Source organism: Octodon degus, unplaced genomic scaffold, assembly GCF_000260255.1.
Source record: "Octodon degus isolate 3935 unplaced genomic scaffold, OctDeg1.0 scaffold00012, whole genome shotgun sequence".
NCBI classification, from domain to species: domain Eukaryota; kingdom Metazoa; phylum Chordata; class Mammalia; order Rodentia; family Octodontidae; genus Octodon; species Octodon degus.
The window spans coordinates 4,242,833-4,256,281 of record NW_004524588.1 but is presented as its reverse complement, the minus strand read 5'-3'; the positions used below and the strand labels follow the sequence as shown (position 1 = coordinate 4,256,281).

General features: G+C 41.2%; 1 protein-coding gene across 1 annotated transcript in view; it reads left to right on the top strand.

Moving 5' to 3' along the window:
• Grin2b (glutamate ionotropic receptor NMDA type subunit 2B) overlaps positions 1 to 13,449 on the top strand; it is a 438,155-nt gene that overhangs the window by 373,482 nt on the left and 51,224 nt on the right. The window lies entirely within an intron of this gene.

Below are 13,449 nucleotides of genomic sequence, written 5' to 3'. Positions count from 1 at the left end.
CTCTTCAAAACAATATACCAACTTCCACCTTTCTCTTTCTTTTATTCCATCCAATCTACAAGCCTATTGATTGATGACACCATAATTGAAGTGAGTCCAATTATGGACTCACTGACACACTTATATAACAATGTACAAAATGCAGATTATATAACATCTACCACTGAATCTCTCTTTGTTGTGACAGCCTACATGCTAGTCATCTTTGTAAATACCCACAGACACACCCAGAACTGTGTTTTACAGATCTTCTCGGTTTTTCAATAATCCAGTCAAATTGACATATGGTGTCAAACTTAATGGTCACGGGAGTATGAAAAATAATATCAGTCCTTGCCATTAAATATCTTATAGTCTAGTGGAAGAGACCAGACACATAAACAATGAAATGTAACACACAATGACAGGCTCAGTGATTTAAGTGTGAATAGGTATTTTGGAATTGCCAAGGAAGGATAACTCACCCTTTAATGCAGTATAGGGGCTGGTAAGCAAAAACTTCTTGGTGTATTCTATTGAGCTATCTTCTAAGCCTCAAGTGAAAATTATCCAGAATACCATGGGTTTAAAACAGAGCACTCCAGCATGAGTAAAGGCATTCAAGTAAGAAAAAGAAAAAGCATATTATGTTATTATCAAATAAAATGAAAGGCCAAAGAGATGGGCCAAAAAGAAACAAAGGCAGAAAGACAAAAAGTAGGAGAAGGGTAGAAATGGGAACAGGGAGAGAACAAAAAGGAGAAGAAGCAGGAGGAGAAAAGAAGCAAAGAGGGAAAGAGGACAGGGACAAGAAGAAAGGGGGAAAGCAAGGAAAGCAAAGGAGACAAGGAGAGGGGCAATGTGTTCTTCTCCAAGGAGGTTAACACAATCTGTAGTTGAGAGAGACAGGCTTTGAGAGGGACAAGGGTGAGGTTAGGTCTGCAGTTTAGAGAAGTCAACCTGTGGATGCAGTGGAAGGTAAACTTTAGGAAGGTAAGTGGAGAAATGGGGGAAAACAAAAGTAGCACCCAAATCAAGGCAAAAAAGAGATGTGTCTGCGAATGGAGGCCAAGGTGAGATCCTTCCCTGCTATTTCCAACCTCAAAAGCTGAAAATGCCTTTCTTTGAGACATGATGTGACCTTGGACACCCTAGTTTGGGATAGTAAAGTCTATCGAGGGAAAACTGTGCATGCCATTGTCCAGGAGCTTGTAGTCCTATCTTGATGTCTTGGTGAAAGGTGAGAAAACTGTTCCAGGAACCTAAGAAGGTGACTTAGGGAGAATTTTCAGTACCTTCTTTCCAAATCTTTTTCTTGCCTCTGTGGTCTAGTCTTCTGAGATCGTAAGATATTTTTAGTAATTTTGACCTCGTATATTTACATTCTTTTAGCAACTCAGTGATTTGATATGTCTTTTCCATGTTCATGCCTTGATGCTTTTCATATAGATTCACAACCTGTGTCTTGGATTTCCTGGATGATCACACTTTAAATGATAATGCTTCATTGCCCCAGAAGACATGTTTGTAATTAGCGATGTTTACATTCAGATACGTGGTCTGGAAACCAGTGTCATTATACTTCTGCACTACGTCCCTTCTCCAAAGTGCTTCCCATTACTTTCTGTTTGACACTTTAGCATGCACACCCTGCAGTGATAAAAACAGCTTTCTGCAGATTCATCTGACGAGGTCCTGCTCCAGTCCTGCTACTTTTTCTAGCTTTTAGAAATTTGCATGAAAAAAAAATTGCATGGGAGCCTGATTTTGCTTTCTTGGCTGGTTTATTAAATGTGTGACAATTGGCATTGCTTTTCGTTAGTGCCTTAACATATATGTCATAGAATTGCTAGTCCATTGATTCTAAGATATATGGGCAGATTTGTGGTATCATTACCAAGACCCTTATCTTGAAATCTATTGCAAACATTTGAAATTCAGTGAAGGACCATGAAGAAAGGTATGATGAAATGAGTCAGAGATCCAAGGGTGGAGCAAGTAGGGGAATCAGTTCAATCAGCATCCTTTAAAGAGCAGCATAATCACTCCTGGCTCCAGGGGTCCCCTACAATAAATCAATGCCTTCTGGATGGTGGCACACAGAGCTGCTAGGGAGCGCAGGATAGATGCATCACAGTGGATCAGTACATACACCGAGCATTTGCATTACACATTTTAGAATGCTCTCTGCATTCTATGTGCCTTATATAGAGAGAAATGGTAAAAATTAAACCCTTTGGTGTCAGACTGCTGAGGCTTAAGTCTTGTTTATGCCACTTGCTTGAGTCAGAGTTCCCTAAAGGTCTTATTAAAATTTCTGGTTATGAGCTCTTAATCCTGCATAAAGATTCACAGGAGGGGTGCATGGAGAGCTGAAGGAGAGATGGGAGGCATGCAAGTGACTGGGTCTGGCAGCAGAGCTTGGCATGTGGGCCAGGCAGAGTGAGATGCCAAACGACCTGCTGAGTGAGGCTGGCTGCAACTGTAGGTCCTGTGATTGTCCAGGCAAGCCCTGCAGTGCTTGGGGCCAGGCAGAAGCTGCAGCCATAGGTTACTGTCTGTACCACAAGGACTCTAGCTAGATGACCTCATCTAAGCCCAGAACTCTGCAAGCTGCAGGGCACATCTCCTGTTACCCCTTCTATTGACCCCAAAGAGGAGGCACTTGCTTAGGAATATCCATGGAATATGCCTCTCACTGGTGGGATCCAACTTATTTCTTAGCTCCTGAGACATTCATAGAAAGTTGAGGGTGGTAAATACCACTACTAGCAACATATCTACTATCCTTTACCCAGGATTCAGCATGTTCCAGGGATTCTGCGAGAACTTTATGAATGCTACTTCATTTAATTTTCACCAAAACCCCATGAAGATAGTTATTATCTGTTGCTATTTATAGATGAGATAAGCAGTGCATTGTGAAGGCTGTTTTGATTCTAAAGAATAGACACCCAACAAGAATTGGCTTAAGCAAAAGACCAATGTGTCCTAAGGATACCGGATTCTCTCAACAGAATCCCTAACAGGACTGGCACTGAACCTTCAGAAGGGCTATAAAAGAGAATGTTGATGCTCTTACATAACTCATTCCCACTCTCACTTGTAGTTACTTCTCAGTGGCTGCTGGCTTCACTCTTCTTTCTCTACTTGGGCAAGTTTCTCGAGAGCTACGAAGCACATTTGTCCAGAGCTCCTGAGTCTTAAAAGTAGCAGCTTATGCTACTGAAATGACATAAACCTAACCCTTTCTTACCCTGAAACCAGAAATCCCAAGGAGGTGAGCCATACAGTCAGGTGCCCACCTCAGCCACTTCACCTATGACTGAGTTCAGAGTGGAGCAGGAAACAGAACAGATCTCGTGGTGACTTCTACGGGACCATGTGATTAAACTGAGAAAGATAAGTTCTTTAGAAAAGGAATCCTTGAACTAAGAGGGTGAGGGAGAGAAAGCAAATTAAAAGAAAGCTGCACACAATGGGTAGGCAGTGACAACAAAGAATTTCACAGTTTAGGCACTTTGCTCAAGTCACACACAGCCAATAGTGACAAAGGCAAAGCTCGGATTAGGTCTTTGGGGCTTCAAAGCCTATTTTCTTAACTAACATGACAAATCAGAATAGAAAAAAATAAAGAGAATGAATGAATGAATGAATGAATGAATGAATATATATAGAAGTACCTATGTCCCACTTATACATGAATACAAGCACAGATCTTGATAAGACAATGCTCTAATCCAAAAAATTAAAAAAAAATCACAGATTAGGATAGTATGACACTGCACACATTTGTTCTAAGATTACAACTGTCATTTGAGGTTAAAGGTGCAAAGTAATGACAAGGTAGCCTGATGGCAAACAGTGTTTATGAAGCCTGTGGCCCAGCCCCAGAGAAGATTATAGCAGCACCCTGCAGCCCATCCTTCGCCTCACAGTCAGCCCGCCAGCATCCCTGCTGAGCTATGTTCTAGAGTGAGTCAATGCCTTGGGCCAGGCGCCTGTTGTCCACAGCCAAATGCTGGAGGAGGAGATGGGTGCAGAGGGAGTGAAATTAGGCATGGTTCTGGGTGGAAGAGGCCCTGCATGTCCTACAAGATGACCTGGGACTCAGTTTAGGGATTGTAGAGGAGGGACCTTTTCAGGAAAGAGGTACACAGGGGGAGAAGGCAGAACTTTGTTCTCTGTTGGACTCCTATCAGTCCCATCAGGAGATTGGCTTTCTCCTGATGGTGCATTGGGGGAGGTGCATTGGGGGAGGTTTTGACCCCTTGAACCAGGAAGGCCTCAGCTACTTCAGGAAAACATGTTGAAGCTCTCATCCCATTTAAGATTGTACATCAAACTATTTACAGAATGCTCTGACAAAAAGGAATTAAGCTCCTTCTAAAATACATATTTGGGGGCCAGGGAGATACCTCAGTAGAATAAGCACTTGCCTGGCAAGTGCAGGGGGCTGAGTTCAATCCCCAGTTCTGCAAAAAATAAATACAAAAATAAATATGTATTTGGTCCCTGGGAAGGACTTATGGAGCGGTAGCACTGGGCTCAATAAGATGCCTTGGGTGGAAGGCCTTTGTGCAAATCCAAATGGAAGTAGTATTTTTATTCTTGAGATTTCTGGGTTTTTAATTTACACTTTAAGGAAAACAAAAGAATTGCGAGTAATTTACCTTGACATTTTGAAATATATTATGGTATAAGTTTGGGAAGTTGGAATTTGTTAATATTTCTCTCTCACCACAAGAAAAAAGAAGTGTTTCTAGAGGAAACCTAGGTACAGAAAGGATTGTGCTGATATTTTTAATAGTAATAGTAACAATGTAGAAGAAATGGATAAAAGTAGCAGATATTTGTGTAAAAGTAGTATGAGGAAGGCTTGGAAGGTTACATAACTCACCAAAGCTCACACAACTTGTCACTACTCTGTGTTTTAGTGCCATTTGCTACCATTCTGCCTGTCTGGCCCCATCTTATACTGCAGCTACCACTTGCCAGGAACTCTTTCGGTACAACCATCAAGGTTTCTATAAAGCTGGGTAAGGATGAGAAATGGTGGGGGTGAGACAGTCTCTTGTACTCTCCCAGACCACAGCAGAGTTGTGAAGAGAAAGGAGAAGTAGAGGCTTCTAGAACCAAATAGGTCAGAAATAAAATCTTGATCCCGCCACGAGCCTTAAGCATTTCAGTCTACACTGAGGGCAGCTAACAATGTCTACCTCTTAGGGAGCTAGTGATAATGGAATGATATAACTTCAAGAACTGCCTGGCACCAAGCCTGGTTCATTATATCACATCTCTGTTGGGGGTGTTATCTGAAGTGACCATAACTGTGGTCTGGTGCTGAAGAAATTAACAACTTTCATTCTTGACACCTGATCCTTTCCCTGCCTGCTCTGCTTCCTAATTCAGAGCAGGAGATGCAGAAAGAGGGTGTGTAAAAAGCAAAGATCACCCACAGGGGGATGTCTGGATGCAACAGTGAATGTGCACACTCCTGAGAGCTCTGGGCTCATCTAGAGAGGCAGGAGTCAGTCAGGGCTGGCATCTGAGTCCCGGGGTGACAGAGATGTCTCTGTGTCACTGGGAAAGAGCCACAAGGTCCAGGTAAGAATAGCTAGGTGGGCCTCCCTTGGGCATATCAGAGCTACCAGTCCCAGCTTAGAGGCAGGGAAGCAAGAATAGGCCAAAGGCAGTCATGGATCTAATTTGAATATGAAAATTAATGTATCTTCAAGAACATTTTTCCAAACTCGAGATTTCTAAACGTAGATGGATGTCTCTGGGCATGTTAATGATTAGAGGAAGGAGCACCAGGCTATGCCAGTGGCTTTGTTAGACAGGAAAGCACAGATTCTGCCTTTATGCTTGCTGCAGTTCTTGGAGAATAGTTCTCTGTCCGCGCAGAGCAACTTCACATGAAGGCCAAAGAGAAACATAATGAAAAGATGCCTGCGGGGCACGCTTTACCTCCTGCATCCTTTCCATGGAAGGATGCAACAGTAGGTCTAGCAGAGCCTTGGGGTTGGGGTGTCTGATGTATTTTTTCCTCAGGAGCATCAGTCAGCAATTTACTGAGAACACACTTGTATAGGCCACTAGGAGGTAGGACCAAAGGAGGTAATATAATATGATCCCTCCCCTCAAGGCGCTTGGACACATTCTGCAACTACATTTGCATATTAGAATAAAGCTAACATTTTAATGGGCTGGTTTAAAGGAGAGCATGACCCACAAAATTTTTATGGGATATCAAATGACAGCTGCTCTTCCCTCTTGCTGAGGTGATCGAGGATCGTTTGATGGAAGTAATGATGCTGGAGAAGGGTCAAGCAGTGTACAGAATATTCCAGAAACATGGAAAGGGGGTACAGCCCCCAGGCAGGAGAAGGGGCTAAGTGCAAGAGAGACTGCAGAACAGCAGGCAGCAAAGTTGTGTCTGGCACACACCGGATACCAAAAGCTAAACGCAAAGGATGTTAGGAAAGACCAACTCTAAAGCAACATTTGGAAAGAAAGATAATTTTTTCCTCTTGGTGTATTACTAGAGATTGAAGCCAGGGTCTTCTCACTGAGTTGCTTTTAAATTATTTTTTTATTTCCACACAGGTTATCACTAAGTCCTTAAGTTGATCAGGCTTTGCTTGAACTTACAGTCTGCCTAACTCAAATTCCCAGAGTGCTGAGATTGCAAGTATGGGCCACCATGTCTGTTTGGTAGATTTTTTAAAAAGTAAAATAATAAAGCAAAGTCTCTATTTAGAAAGACATACTTTGCTTCAAAAGAAGACAAGCAATTTTTTTTTTATTTATTTACAGCAGGGTCCACAGGGTCTACAGGGTCTCACTATGTTGATCGGCCTCTTAGTGATTCTCCTGTTTTCAGCCTCCCAAGAGCTGGGATTACAAGTGCACACCACCACACCTAGTCTCAATCCCCATCTCAGGGCGCACCAGGGGCGGGGCCAGCATGGCACACCCGGGATCGAACCCCGGCTGCTGCACTCTTCCTAAGCCGGCACTTTAGTCCACTGAGCTATCAGGCCAGTCCTGCAATTTGTTTTAAATAGAAAAAGAGTCAGAAGATAAATATCAGAGCAGGAGCAGTATTTCCAGCATATCTGCTTGGAAAAGGTTACTACCACCCCGACGCCAAGAACTCATGGCCAGTAACAGATAAAAAAGACTAACAACAGCAATCAAGCCTAAGTAAAGGATGTGGTTAGAGGGCAGAAAAGGAAAACGGATGTGGAAAAACGGCTCATGCTCATCGTGACTTGAGCTGAAAAGCAGAGTGGTGAGGCACCGCATTTCATTCCTCAGATTAGCAAGCATTTAATTGCAAGGAAGTCTTGCCAGAGGTGAGGATCTAAGCCAGGAGCACTGTCACACTTTGCTAGTAGTGATTTTAATTGCTGTGAACTTCTGTATACTCATGACATGGAGAACATTGAAACTGCCTATGTGCCCTCTCGCTTTGCTTTTTCGTGACTGGAAAGTAATGCTGCTGAAATGCCAACATATATATTTTTAAACACCCTAAATATTCATGTATAGGGTTAGGACTGAGTAAATCAAGTCAAGTTCATCATTACAGGTGACTGTACTGCTATAGAAAAGAGCTAGATGTGGCTGATGAATTGGAAGAAGACACATTGTGCATTGAAGTGAGAAATGCAAGTGGTAGAGGAATGTGTTTATGTTTTGTGTTTGTGATCCATTTAGAGAAACACACACACTTACATATATCCCCTATTGAATAGAAGTTTTCTGAGTAGGTACAGAACATGGATTGCAACACACTAGAAAGTCCACTTGGCTACCAAACATGGGGAGAATGGCTGTAGTAAAATAAATGTAGAGAAAAATGAAGCGCTGTCGTACACTCAAACTTCTAAAATCCTCAGGATGATGATGTGTAGCCAGCACAGAGAAATGGGTGTGTGTCCCATCAGCCTCGGATTTCTGCAGAATTCTGTAATTAGGAGTCTGAAGCAGCACCAAAGTGTGTCTGGGGACAGTCACTGAATTTGACACCACTTTAAGAGCTAAGTGAATAAAGTATTCAAGTCAGCTGCCCCGCAGAGACACTGAGCTTATTCCTTCAGCTTGCCCAGGCAAATAACATGTAGCTTTAAATTTTGCATTTTAAAAGTCAGAGGAAGGCTTAAAATAAGCAGCAAGTGTTTTGCGTTAGAACCAGATGTCATCTCCAGCAAGAAACAAAAAGGCTCTGATTTTTGAAAAATAACCTTTGACGCCTAAAGAGGCTCTAATAAGTGCTTTTGTTCCAGGATCTTAAAAAATGACTTTCTGTGGCGATGAGAGAGGCAGCCCGGGGAGATGGATGTCCTTTGCTTCTCTGTGCAAGGACTACTGTGGTAACAGTGACTGCCCTGTCCCTTCTCCCTCTCCCAATGACACGTCACTCTGTGCATGCATCCACTAGTTATAGCAAAGGGACAAACTCTTGGGCATTCCGAGAGGAATACAGTCCCTGCAGTCTGTCTTTATGTGTGGACTTTGTCAAGGTGCTGATCGCTGCCAATTTCCTTGGCGGTAATGAAAGAAATCTGTTAGCAGGAGGACTCTGAAGTCTGACTCCACTGCAGATTTGTCCCTAGAATTTTCCTAAGGAAAGGCTCGTAGACCAAGTGCCTCGGAGATGCTGCACACTTGGAAGAAGCAGTTCTTTCAGAGAACCTCCGCCCGATCAGGAGTTCAGTTGGTAGCAAAGGATCCAAACCAGAAACCCTAAAAAGTGACTCCATGTTTTTTTGTTTTTTGGGGTTTTTTTTGAGAAAACTAAGCAAAGATTTTTTTTCTTCTCTCTTGAGAAAGATGATTTGTGTCCTCAAGAGATTTTTTAAAATGCTAGTGTGACAGATAACTGAATGTTTTATAGACATATTTCTGTTAAGTGTGCTTGTGGTAGTGATGTTTGTTTAGTATTTATCGCGAAGGAATTTTGAGTGCTTTACAGACATTTTCTTCATTATGTTTTAAGGTTTTGTTTTTCCTGATCGTATTTTAATGTTGCCTATAAATTCTTCATTCAGGTTTTCCTCACTGGATTTTCCCCAAGGTATCTCCCTGTTAATCTCATTTCCAACTACCCTTTCCATTTCAGGGATTGTGTACTCCCACCTTTTCGGCATCCCAAACAGCTGTTCAAGACAGTTGGCTCATAGTGACAAGTTTCTCTTGCTCTGTTTCCTTTATTGTTGCTTCAAACTTTTCCATTTGTTTACTTTCTTCCCCTTGAAGGAAGACTTACTGGAGACATTCCTCATTTTTCTACCTTGGGATGTGCCTTTCAGCTTAATTTCAGTTCATCAACTAAGCAACTGCCTTGGTCTAGAAAGAACTTTATGTAGGCAGAGGATGTAGCTCAGTGGTGGAATATTTGTCTAAAATGTGCGAGGGCTGGGATTCCATCCCCAGTACATTGCAACAAGAAAAAGAAAAAGAACAGAAAAACACTAAAAAAATTGAGATAATTAAACATGTTCTCTAGCATGAGTCCTATTTTTTGGACACTATGAATCTCATATTCCTTTCAGTCTTCCATAAATTTGTTAATTTTCCTTCTCACTACAATCATCCTTGAGGAAACAAGCTTCAAATAAGCAAAGTTTTTGTATAAATAAATCAGATACTGCCCTTCCTTCAGGGAATGGCTACCAAGAACACCTCTTCTATGAGTGCTATTCTGCATGAGTGCTGTAAAGAGCCCTTGATCTGAAGTGATAATAAAATTATGAATTATATACAAGATACCTTAGAAATCCACTCGACTACTCTTACAAATGTGCAAACATTTTTTTTTTATTTTTTTTTTATTTTTCAACAAATAATACACTGCATATATTCTTCTTAGTGGTTAATTGCTGTACAAGATGCGGACTTGTGATCCTATTTACAAACACCATTAGAACAAATCATTCTATTCATTAAGAGAATGCAACTATATATCTATCCCAACCAACTTGAATACACAGATACAAAATGGACATTCATCTGTATGCCCTTTTTTTGTTAAGTCCTGTTATTTGAATATTATAGGTGTGTAAACTCAGCAAAATATTCTAAAAGAGTATGTGCAAACATTTTTCTCAGAGAGTTTTAGAAATTTGCCTGTGGCCTCTGAAATATTTAGTGATATGTTTGGAATTTAGTTGAAAAAGTCACCTAGAAAGTTCTAAAACACCATCAAAGAAGGTAATCAATAGCATAAAATAATGAAAGATTTGATTATTCTGCAAACCGAAAAATATTTAAGAGCTTCCTGAAGGGGCAGGGACGGAGGAAGTCCTGATTTATAGTGTTCAGTGGTTTTATGGTGCCCAGCCAGTTCCACTGAGCAAGGATGTGGGAAAGCAATGAACGCACTCCAGTTGGCCCTCAAGAGTGGCAGAGATCAGCTTGCTGGAGTGAGCAGGTCTTAAGGAGGAGGAAACTGAACTAGTTCAGTGAATAGCGAACCCTTCACCTAAGCCATCATCCTTTGCGTTTCAAGGCCCAGCTTAAAGATAAGGGTCTCAGTGAGGCTTTTCCTGCACTCTTTTGGAAGTGATCACTTTGGTTCTCAATGCCAGAATGTTTAGTTATATTTTATGCGCGAGTAATGAGCAAAGATGTTCTTGACAGTAGATGAGATCTTTCCCCTTGGGACTGTACTTGGAGGACATGGCCATGTCTTGCTCCTTAATTACCAGCGGAGCAGAGCAGCCTAGCGGGTGGGAGCACAAGCTGTAGAGGCAGACTTCAAGCTTCAGATTCTGACATTACACTCAATACTCACTTGTCTTGGGATCTTGGGAAAGTTATCCTACCCCTCTGTAGAGTGAAACATCAGTTGGGAGTGTCTTACAGGTTTGCTGTGATGGTTAATGGGATTACTAAACAAGTTCAGTTAGCCTTCACTTAATAAATGTCACCTCGTACTGTGCTCTCTAGCACCCAGCCTGGGGCCTGGCACAACAGTGGTGGCCAAGTATTGTTGGTTGAACTGAATTGACATGAAATAAAACTGATTCAGCTAGCCTGGTAGGAAACTGGGAAAGAGTGTGCTATAGCGAAGCTGCATGAGCAAATTATCGAAGAAATAAGAATGGCGTATTTAATGAAAAAATCAGAAGATCGTGGAATTATAGGATCAGAACTTAGTTTTCCTGCTGTGGACTGATGCACAGAGCAGGGTGGCATCTTCTTGCCCTCCCTTCACCCCTCCCTTCGGGAAAGTTATCCGACCCCTCTGTAGAGTGAAACATCAGTTGGGAGTGTCTTACAGGTTTGCTGTGATGGTTAATGGGATTACTAAACAAGTTCAGTTAGCCTTCACTTAATAAATGTCACCTCGTACTGTGCTCTATAAATAAGTCTATAAATGTAAGTCTATAAATACAACGTTTGTTGCTGCAATAGATTTTATAGACTGCTATTGAATGACATACCTCCTTTCCAGGGCTGAGCAGTTGCTTTTTGAACAATTTGAATGCTAGACTTTAAGCATACTGTTACATTTCATTCCATTTGGTTCAGTCTAGTATTTGAATTAATTAGTTTCTTCCACACCCAACTCTGCAGTGCATTCTGTCTTCTATACCGTCTAGCTTTGTGTTGTCTGTGATCTTATGAGCATGACTTTTATTTTGGTCTCTAAAATGCTATTAAGTCACTTTTAAAAGCAAGGTCCCTTGATATGTCACTAAACACCTCTTTCCAGTTGGCATTGATTCATTAAACAATTTTTCTTTTCTTTTTAGATGTAGGTTGATCTCTTTTCCCAACCTACCAAAATAATCAGTAATCCGTGTTACAGTTCATCTTGTTCACAAGAATGTCATGAGAAACTTTGCCAAAGTGTTATGTCTGCAACATCTTTTCCCCACAGACAGAATAAGTCTGTTCAAAAAGATGCTGAAGCTAGTTTGTTGCAGTCTGTTCCTGGTTACTCTGTGCTAATTCCTATACTGACAACTTCTCCTGAGTTGAACCAGAGATGCATAATTCAAAACAGTGAGTTTAACCACATCAGGGTAGACAAGGGTTAGTTTATAGACCTTGACAATCTAGATGAGATAATTGGGCACATCCTGAGGGGAGTGAGAGGTTACAGAAATTTTGAGTACAGACTTTATGACAAAGTTTTATTTTAAGAAAACCACTTGGCAGCGAAGTCCATGACAAGCTCTGGAGAGAACCTTGTGTGAGGTTGGAGGCTTCCTGCAATAATTCCATAATGGGCTGCTGAACTGCTCTGGGATATGCTGGTAGTAATGAAGGCAGAAGAAAAAGCCTTAGAACTTAAAGGTAAAAAAATCACAAGGTTAAAAAAGAAAATCACAAGGTACTAGTAAGGGAATCTGAAAGGACTGAAAAACAAACCAAAAGTATGTTAGAGCTTCATAACCCTTTCCATATTATTCAATGTGCTGAAATTAATACTGGCCACGGTGGTAAAAATGGCTGCTTGGGGATGGAGTTGACTCAATGTCCCCAAGATTCTACCTGTCCCAACTACTAGCAGAGGGCTTTTTTATCTCCATATATTTTCCAAGCCATTTAAAAATTTCTCCTTTAGAAGTAAATAGTAACAGCAATATGAGGAAATATAGACTTAGAACAAAGTTAAAATCAGTAGCAAAGAGACATCTGAACAGGTGGTCACTGATTTTCTTGACTCATTCTTTGAGGCCATGATTGTGCAGAAGCGATGCACATTCAGTAGCAACGATTTTGATCCTTTCCTGGGCTAGTGACGTGTGGTGTGATACTCTCTCATGACTCTAGGCATTGGCATTGAGCCGCAGATCCCAGACACAAGACCACAATAGTGAACGACTGATTCTTTTTTAGTGCACTGTGTTGATAAGCAATAGTATTCTGTAGGTCACAGGTTATTAAATGTGTTTCAACTTATGAGATGTTCAATTTACAATGAATTTCCTGAGCAGGCTGAGGACTATCTGTGTATCTAAAGGACAGCAAACATTTGATTTGATGCATGATTTTGAGTAAAGAAGCAAAATATTATTTATTTTACAAATATCACACTCCAAACAGAGACGGAGTTAACGCCGGGGAAAGACTATGCAAGCTGTAGGCAAAATAGCCCAGGACAATAAATCACTGCCCACATGATAGCAATGCAATGGAACAAAGGCTGTGAATGTACAAGTTTAATTTAGATGGAAGCCATGAGCACTGGGATAAGGTGGAGGGAGCACTTGGAAACCTAAGTGCAGACAAAAGGAGAAGCAGCAACAACAAAAGTATTTAAGTTTTGCACCAAAGGGAAATGCCTATTCACTTAAAGTTTTGTGACATAATGCCAGCATATTGCTTCCTATTGGTTTCTGTAGTAAACTAAGTTGTTTTGTAGTCCTCACCTGTCCTGTTTCACCTTAGCATATGGAAAATAATGTTTTATGATATTCAGAGATGCTCACTTGTAGAAAACTAAAA